Genomic DNA, 10,565 nt, shown 5'->3' with positions numbered 1-10,565 from the left:
CCTATTGAAGGAAAACTTGCGACCAAATCAAAATATATTCACATTAGTCTCATTGTGATATCATGAAGTATAATCAAATTTGACGCCGAATGAACTAGCCATATGGACAATTACGAGAGCCAACAAATGATCCTAAATGCCTCATAGGAAAGACAAAGCAATGAAAGCCAACAAATGATCCTAACTGCCTCATAGGAAAGACAAAGCAATGAAATTATTTTCATGACTACTCACACTCCTTCCACCCAAAGTTCCAGAGTTGTTATAAGCGCTACAAAAACCTAGAATCTCCATTAAGTATCAACTCTAGTTTATATTACCATCAAACTTTTTAAAGTTGGAGTAACCTATATCACCAAAATCTTGATTAATAATATAAGTTATCACAATCTCTCCATTATATTCCATTTCTTAGAGCATCATCATTGTAGGTTGACTGCAAACTAAAAAATGAAGGAAGTGAAAAAATAGGAGTACCTTAGCATGAAATGGAGAAAACGTAGAGGTACGAAATTAAACTCATAAATAAAAGGAAATAAAAGACCGAAGTCAATCAAGTGTCGTGTCCCTTAACATGTTCATAAATAGTAGCTCATGACTTAGAAAATGTAACTTACATAAGATAGTTGTTCCAAGGAGATAAAGGATAATCAAACTTTTAAATAATTTCATTCTAATCCTAAAATACTCATATTTATGTTAAAGATGCAAGGTTAATCGAACTCTCTCACCTCTAATTACAAAATACTTTAGGTCCTTATTCATAGCATACTACTAGCAAGATATCTTAACTCAAATTCAACAATAATATAAATTAATCTTCTTTAGTTTGTCTTGACCTTTGCAAGAGGTTTGAAAATTATCTTATGCCTGCTCACTGTTACATTCGAATTTTCTCAAACTCGTTTTCATTTGATGTTGGATAGATGAAGAATAAATTTTTGATGTCCATATTTATTGAATCCTTAAAAATATCTATTTTACTTGAGTTAGGGATCCTTACAATATGATTTCTTATAGCATTTTTTAACAATTTTTCAAACATTATGTTCTTCAAGAAAATTCTCCATTTTTATACTTCAATTATCATACAATCACCCCTTTTAAAAGTAGAACTTGAAAGAATGTCGCCCATTACTGGTTATGATTGTGGAAATATTTCTTTTTTTAATCAAAATCTAATTATACTTTGATGCCATTTTTTTAAGAAATGAAAATATTATTGTGATATTATGGGAGAAATTGAAAAGGAGATAATATTTGAGAGAATACATTGTTTCTTGCTTACTTGCTTAATTGTTATTAATTAATTTTTTTGTTTAATTTACAAATTATGATTTTTATAGACTCAAACAAAGTTTATTTTTATGGAAAATACTATATGATTAGAAGAAAGGACAATGTAAGATCCAAGGTCCACAATAGTACAAAACAAAACTAAAAATATATAATATAAAAACAAGTCAAAAATTTGGCAACAACAAAAATTCTGAAGGAGAATAAAACTCAAAGCAATAAACACCACCCTCCTCCGAGAAATTAGACACATTAGAGTATCAGTTAACTCGTATCAACAAAAATAAAATGCCTTAAAAAAAAGCAGTAAGAACACAAAAATAAAATGCCTTCAAAAAAAGCACTAAGAACACTTTTCTACAAGATCGAGGTCAAAGATTTTCAAACTACTATTGAGTCATACCGAAGATAGGATTGTCAATCCAAAAAGAAAAATCACATGAGTTATGTGCAAACCTACTAAAATATCATTTCCAAATCATGATGAATCCCAACTTAATCCTAGACGCTTCTATCAATAAGACAAACTACTCAAAAAGAGACATGCAATTCATATGAATCACCAAAAATTATTCTAACCACCGGATCCTATATCACACAAAATGCTTAAACGAATTCATTATAATAGAAATTTTATCTTGCGGAAAGTTTCCAAATAGAAAACTCATTTTTGCATTATGAAAAGAGAGACTAATGGGGAGATTTCTCTCCATGATGGTGCAATAAGCCTAGAGTACGAAAAATAATTCTTCCTTTAAAAACCTCCACCGCCACTATCAAACTCCCATTGAGATTGCTTAAGATAAGTATAATTTAATTGGGTTACTGCTACCTACACCCACATATCATATTTTAGTAATTAAAAAAAATCATTTTATGTTTCCTTATTATGATAAAAATCAATTGTAAAAAATGATTTTATCTCACACCTTCTCATTTGAAACGATTTTTATATATTTTTTTCATATGTGATAAACAAATAAAAAGTTTGAAATGTGATTATTTTGTTTAAGAAAAATGACTTTTCACTTGGAATATTTTTGTCTCTCTCTATTTCTGTTAGAGACTTTTCAGATAAACAAATAAAAGGTTTTGCATAATTGGATTTTACAATTCTCTCTATTTCTGTTAGCAACTTTTCACACTCTCTGTAACCGACTTTTCGCACACTCTCTACTTTCTCTTTCTTCACACTCTCTTTACTCTCACTTTCTTTCAATCGCCGCCATTGATATGGCGAATTCTGCTTCAAACAAACCTCTCCCTTTAACCATGGAAGATGTATCGATGTGGTTCAAGTGTGCGGGGATGCTTCCCTTTAACCCGACGAAGGATGCGATGGTGTACTATTTTCCTCGAGGCCATGCTGAACAAATTGGGAAGTTGGATGATTTCAATCGTTCTCTCACCCGAAAACTTTGAAGATCGCATTCTAGGTAAGATTTCCTCTAGAATGCGATCTTCTAAGTTTTCGAGGGAGAGAACGATTAAAATCATCCAACTTTCCAATTTGTTCAGCATGACCTCGAGGAAAATAGTACACCATCGCATCCTTCACCGGGTTAAAGGGAAGCATCCCCGCACACTTGAACCACATCGATCCATCTTCCATGGTTAAAGGGAGAGGTTTGTTTGAAGCAGAATTCGCCATATCAATGGCGGCGATTAAAAGAAAGTGAGAGTAAAGAGAGTGTGAAGAAAGAGAGAGTAGAGAGTGTGCGAAAAGTCGGTTACAGAGAGAGTGAAAAGTTGCTAACAGAAATAGAGAGAATTGTAAAATCCAATTATGCAAAACCTTTTATTTGTTTATCACATATGAAAGTCATTTTTCACTAGGAATGAATTTTCATATATATATATATTATATATATATATATATATTATATATATATATATATATATATATATAATATATATATTATATATATATATATATATATATATATATAATATATATATATATATATATATAATATATATAATATATATATATATAAAGAAAGAAATTGAGGAATCAACAAAAAATTTATAGTTATTTAATTCAATTTATAGCTTAAAAAACAGATATTACATAAAAGTGAAAACATAAACAAATAGTTAGAAAAACAATAAGAGATATAATAAATTGATAAAATGAAGAAAAAAAACTGAACAACATAATCGAGAACACTTTAATTACATGTGTAATTCATTTATTTATGGCAGATTGGGACTTACAAATACAAAATAATTTTTAAAATAATATAATAAATTGAATAAATAGAAAAAATTAATACTATAATTAGAGAATACCTTGGCTTAATGTGCAATTTTTACATGCACGACACTAAAAAACAATTTTTATAAAAAAATTTCAATATATTATATTGGTTTAAACAATAATAATAATAATAATAATAATAATAATAATAATAATAAATAAAAAATTTAATTGAAATGCATCGACAGTTTAAAGATATTTTACACTGTCAATTAATTATAACCATGATATATTAGAGAAGATTGACTTTTATAATAATAATAATAATAATAATAATAATAATAATAATAATAATAGGTGTTATAGTTATGGAAGGAAGTTATATGAATAATATGATTAATATATTGAAAGTTAATGGGTTAATTATAGTATTAATTTTAAATATATTATTAACCCATTAACTTTCAATATATTAATCCTAATATATTGCAAAATATGCCAGCGTGTTATTGCAAAATTACATCTATGTAAAATTCAATTAATAATAGATTGACATTGGAATGACCCTATATTATTGTTCATAATAAGTAACCGATTTTAATTTATAGAGTTTGGATCTCAATTAAATCAAATCAAATCAAATAATAAATATACTATTTAAATTTTAAAAATATTTTTATCATATATGGCGGGTAAATATCAATAATAATAATAATAATTAATTGGTAGGTAAGTTAACAGTAATATTAAATTACTCAATTAATATTAATCAACTTTATTAAATAGTTATTTTTAATTTAAAGTTATAATTTAATAACATATAATTATACAATCAAAACGATGTTATATATGTGTAACATCAAAGGTTGGATCCTTTTCAGCATTTTGCCACACACCTCTATCAAATTTATATACTCTTTTTTTTTTCCAGGTTATTAGGTTTGTAATTTTATAGTCATCTAAATTTGCAGTTACATTAATTTTTGAATTTTTTTTCCAGTGAAAATGAGTAGAAAGGTTGATTCTGTGAAAGACATCAATGACTCAAAAGAAACTTGGCGTCTTGTTGTTCGAATAATGGATGTTTGGAGTGTTGTGAATAATAAGGGTATTGAACATTTGGAGATGATTGTTATGGATTCCTTGGTAAATTGCTTTTCTTTTTTTAAGTATAGATTTTTGTATGATAGTTAGTAATTACAACAAAATGCTTTTTTGTATAATATATAAAAAGAAGATTATTTTCATTTTATTAGGGTGATCGGATTCATGTCCTTATTCGTCATGACCATTTACTGAAATGGAAAGAGGTCATTAAGGAGAATATGACCTGCATTATAAACAATGGCAGTGTCTATAACAATGATTTTCAGTGGAAGGTATGTGATCATTCAAAAAAATGTGTGTTTCTTGGTGGTACCACAATGAAGGCAATCGAACTTCAAAATATTCCACATAAAGGATATTTCTTTAAAGATTTTGGTGAGATACTTCAAGGCAAATGCAAAACCGATAGACCGGAAGGTAATTTAAATTCTATTATAACTTATATAACTTATATATTTGCAAACACATTCAATAATGAACCTTACTTTAATGTAGATATTATTGGTGCTGTTAGTGAGATAAACCATATCCAATCCAACACTCCGGGGAAGAAAGTTGTTGTTTCTGTTGTGCTGAAAGATTTGAAGTAATGCGCATTGTTTTCATAACTTATGTGTTTGATAAATTTATATATTTTGCATCACTGAATCCCATCATATAATATTGTTTATTTATATTGCAAAGTAGGGGTAATTGCATAAATTGCAATTTATGGGAAATCTATGGATCAAAATTTTTGGCTTACTACAATGATCCTAAAAACAAAGGAGCTATTGTAATTCTGCTCACTCATGCAATGGTAAAAGATGGCCAAGGTATTACACTATCAGACTTTATAAATACATAGCTGATTTGTATTTTTCATTATACGTTCAATAATTTTTATATTAATTATACAATTTACAGTGTCAAATGCATGAAGTGGTTCCAAATTGTTGATAAATGAAGACATCCCTGAAATTCAAGATTTTATGTCTAAGTATGGATTTTATTTATTTATTTATATTCAGATTATTATACATAATTTTTAATTTCAAAAACAATCTTATTTCTATAGGTTGCCTACTAATGAACAGAAGGAGAAGCCTACTCAATCTGCAAAATCTCTTTTTAATAGGTCTGGTGGTTCTCAGTATTCGCCAGTAGAAAGGTTTGTTCATAATGCGAAATGTATGTCCTTAAGTCAGTTCTGCAAAATCAAACATGTAAGTTGAATACTATAGAGCCGAATTTATCTTTACTATTATAATTATATTGTTTGCTTTTTGAAATTAATATAATTTTTTATTTGCTTTTAAGAAACTTTATGTGAAACTTTATGATCCAGAATCAATCATTCTAATGACTCCGGCTAAGGATGTTGTAATTGCTGACAAGGGTGAAGAAGTTGATTTTGAAGCGTCTGGCGCTACGCAATTATCAGACACCAAACCATCCAAGAAATTAAAGATAGAACCATCTTCTTAATTAGAATTTTCGGAAATTTGATATTGAAATATATTTTATGAACTTTTTAGCACCAGAATGAGTTTAAGTATGAAGTTGTTAAGAACATGATATGTTTTGGTTGTAGGATGTGTTCTTACTTTTTTGAAGTTTTTATTTTGTGGGATTACAATTGACATTTATATTTCATGTATGGTTTAAAGGATGATAATGAGTATTTAATTCATGTGTGTGAAATTATTCAAAATCCTATGTTGTTATGTTGAACATTGTGTTTTGTGTGTTCTTTCAACTACAAAATTTATATGAGTATCATATCTTCAAATGTTAATAAGTATTTTAGATTGATAACAAAATACGTTATCATCTTATGAAATATGTGTATACGACTAAATTATAAATAGATTATTGCATGTCATGTTTGGTTTCAGCATGCCTAATGGTGTTAGAAATTAAAAAAACAATTACATAAAAATTTATTATGAAATCCTTCAAAACTAATTATAGAAAACACATAGAAACATATTTTTTTACAATTTTTTTCAAAGTCTAATACATATGTTAAAATTGCAGGTAGTTCAGAAATGTTGGAGCAATGTTTGTATCTTGCATTCAACTGAATTAAGGATATATAAAAAAAAACAAGGTATAATTATCATATACAGTGAATTGTCTTTTGATTGGTAATGGAAAATCTACATTGTTTGTTTGAAATGATTAAGTTAAGCATGCAACTATACTTTTTACCAATCTCACGTCATCATATATAGTATTATAACTCAACATATTTAAATTATTTATTTGCCAAAATATAGTTGGGGGTTGAAATGAATAATTATGTCCACTGCCTCCTTTCTATTGCCTATGTCAGTGGAGTATTAAAATAATTCAGCCGTAAGATAATTAATGTTATGCATGATTTGTAATAAATCAATAAGAATATCAATTCTTTATACATTTAGTTGTACAAGAAAATGATTGTAAATAATTAAAGTGGGCTAAGAAAATGGGCCCCACTAAATCCCACTATATATTATATAAAATATAATTAAAAAATTGATTCAAATATATCAAAATACATTAAAAGAGAGTTTTTCATTGGGTAAGGTGATGTATGATATGAGTAATTTCCAATGGGTGAATTATTTTATGGATTTGGGATAAAAAGAGAATTTTGAAATCTTGAATTATGGTGTGGATTTGGAATAAGAGGTGGATTTCCAAAATATGGGGTGTTTTATTGATTTGGGATACAAAGAGGACTTCCATCATTTTGCATAAAATTGGAGCATGTGTTATGTTGATTGAGGTTCATTTTCAAATGAAATGTGTACACAAAAAATTAAAATTAAATAAAATAAATTGGTCAAATTTAGACTAGATGTGAGTGAAATATGTGATAAAATAAAATACCTATTTATACTACTAAAAAATATTACCGTTATTTTATTGTTGTTGCAATCTTATCATTCAAAAATGAAATCAATATCCTGAAATCAAATTAGTTATTATTGTAGTTTTTTAAGGTTGCGGGCAGGTTTTGAATCATCACTTCCTAAAAGGTTGCGGGCAGGTTTTGTATAAACCCAGTTTTTTAAGGACCAAAGAATTGTACGAAGTTAAGTCATTTTTGTTGCTGGACTTATTTCTCACAATTTTAACTAAAATTTAATCCTTTTGTTTCAATATCTTTTGTTGCATTAAACCTTACTGTATCAATTGCAATTAATTTCAACATTTGGTAGTATTCATTACTATATTTTAAAACAAATGAGGTTCTGATATTTCTTTTAAATGGTTTATGTATTTTGGTTAAATAATTATTTATTATGAAGGTTAATATTTGCGCTTTTATACCTCAAATTAGTAACAGATTGGAAAATTTCATCCATTACTAAATAAATATATTTTTATTTCTTATGTCCAAAATCTCAATGATAAATGGAATGTTTATTCATAACATTAACAATGGAATATTTATTATATATCAATATATCAATAAATTGTAAAAATATTTTTGTATTATATTTTTTAATTATTTCCTTAATATAGTATACAAAAAAATTAAGCAAATTATATTACTATAAATTAATAATGTTTTACTTTATTATGTCCCAAACTGGAAAAAGTTATTTGTGGAAATTTTTTGAACCCATTTATTGATCATTTAACATCCATTACATTAAAAAAAACTCTTATGCAATAAATTTGTGTACGTTGATCCAAGCATATATATATATATATATATATATATTATATATATATATATATTATATATATATATATATATATATATATATATAATATATATAATATATATATATAATATATATATATATTATAATATATATATATATATTATATATATATATATATATATATATATATAATATTATATATATATATATATATATAAACAAAAAATTATATTATATTTTAATTTTTTTAAAATAAATTATTGCACTTGCGCGACCCGTGCGAACGCACGGGTCCTTTACTAGTTATAAATATGAGAGGTTGATAACGTAATAGAATTGTTTGAATATGCTCTCAATATAGGGTGATAAATTTATTTATTTTTATTAAATTTCATATTATGATAGTTGAAAAAACTTCTTAGTTCCATATTGCTTAGGTGAGTTATAGGAAATTCCCTATTTTATTCCAACACACACTAAAAATTCACTTTGTTTAGTTTTTCCTTCCCCACTTTCATAACTCTATGTCTTTTGAATTGTTTAAGAGTCAATTACTCTTTCTTTCTTTCTAATCGTTGAATTTTTTGAGCAATTTCTTGAATTCTCTTTAGAAAATTATGTTAATTTCTTCTCGTTTGAATTAAGAAATTATCAAGTATAATTTTTGAATTCTCTTTAGAGAATTATTCGATTTTCTCTTTGATTGAGAAATCATTTTGAGTGGTCAAATGACCATTATTGAATTATCTTTGGAGAATTATTGGAATTTATCTTGGTTTGATAATTTATTATGATCGGTCGTTATACCAGATACTACGAGTGATATTTATACCATATTCGAATGATCTTTGCAACTCAGAGGTTATATTTCTAGACCGATTATTTACCATGCAAGTAGTAATCTTACAATATAAAACTGAGCTATTTTATTCTAGAGGCGGGGTTCGACTATTTTGCATAATTTTGGATAGTATTGCGAAACGTCTTAAAGAGAGTGAAATGTTCTGCGACTCATCCCGGTAATTTCTTCTCTAGCTATTTTCCAAAATCCAAAAACAACAATTTTAAGACTTTTTAAAAACTGTTATGGCTACCGAAGAAATTATTGGTAACATTGCATTCGCTATCTCTGACAAACCATTCAAGTTTGAGGGTATTCACTTCAGACGTTGGCAAGCTAAAATGAAAATGTTCCTAACCTTAAAAGAAGGTTGTCAACGTTCTGACGGATGACATTTCCATTGCTCCTTCTGGATCAACCGAACAAACTAATGATAAGAACTTTGTGGATTCATATGGAAATTCCAAAACTACTGAATCTGCTGTGAATGTTTTACAGCTTAGGAAAGAAATCACCATGTGGAAAGAGAACTATAATATCTACAAAATCGTATTTTGAATAGACTCGTATATGATCAGTATGATTATTACAGAAGATGCGATAGTGCAAAATATGATTGAGAGACTCTGAAAAAGAACTATTTTGTTAGCCGTTACCTCAAGTATCAAATGGTAAAGATGAAAAGTCTATGAGACTCAATGTTACAAACTTCAAGAGATTGCTTATGAGAACATCACTAAAGGTATGTACTTAAATGAACAATTTCATATTTATTTTATTATTGAAAAATTGCCTCATAGATTTGTGATCATAAACATATCTCCCAAAATATAGTTATTCACATCCTAAAAATAACAAACTCAACATTGGCTCACTAAAAATCACTCAAAACACAACCAAGGGGCCAATCAATGTAAAAGATCAAAAACAACAAGCCAAAACTGATAAATTTACAATTTTTTCTTAAAACTTCAAGTGACAAGTTCTGAATATCACAAAACCAAATAGTGAGTCAGAACAACATCAACTATGAGTGTTGAGATTTATGCATGGTTTGGTGTGTAAGATGCAAATTATGTCCACTATGCAGGTAACCTGCAATAAACAAACTTGCTAAGGATGCAGAAAACCTTATTCTAGATGCAGACATGATAATCTACGGTCCAATTAGACCTTATGAAATCCGTGCAAAGAAAGGTTGCAGCATATTATGGGTATCCATTAAAACCTAGACTAGAGTGGTTTGGATTTTGGGCTTTGGATCAAATTATTAAACTGACTTGTCTTAATATCTAGATATAGTATGTGCGTGTGTTTTTCTGCATCAACATTTAAACATGTCATAAACATGACAAAATATTCCTTCTCTAGGTATTAAGAGGTTGTGATAATATACTGGCTCAGCTCTGCACGAAACACCCGGAACAATGTGACAAAGTTGGCGGGATTTTGGCTATACATATAGATGACATACGAG

The sequence above is a fragment of the Lathyrus oleraceus genome, chromosome 2 (genome assembly GCF_024323335.1).
Source record: "Lathyrus oleraceus cultivar Zhongwan6 chromosome 2, CAAS_Psat_ZW6_1.0, whole genome shotgun sequence".
Lineage (NCBI taxonomy): Eukaryota > Viridiplantae > Streptophyta > Magnoliopsida > Fabales > Fabaceae > Lathyrus > Lathyrus oleraceus.
Note: the sequence above shows the minus strand (reverse complement) of the source record.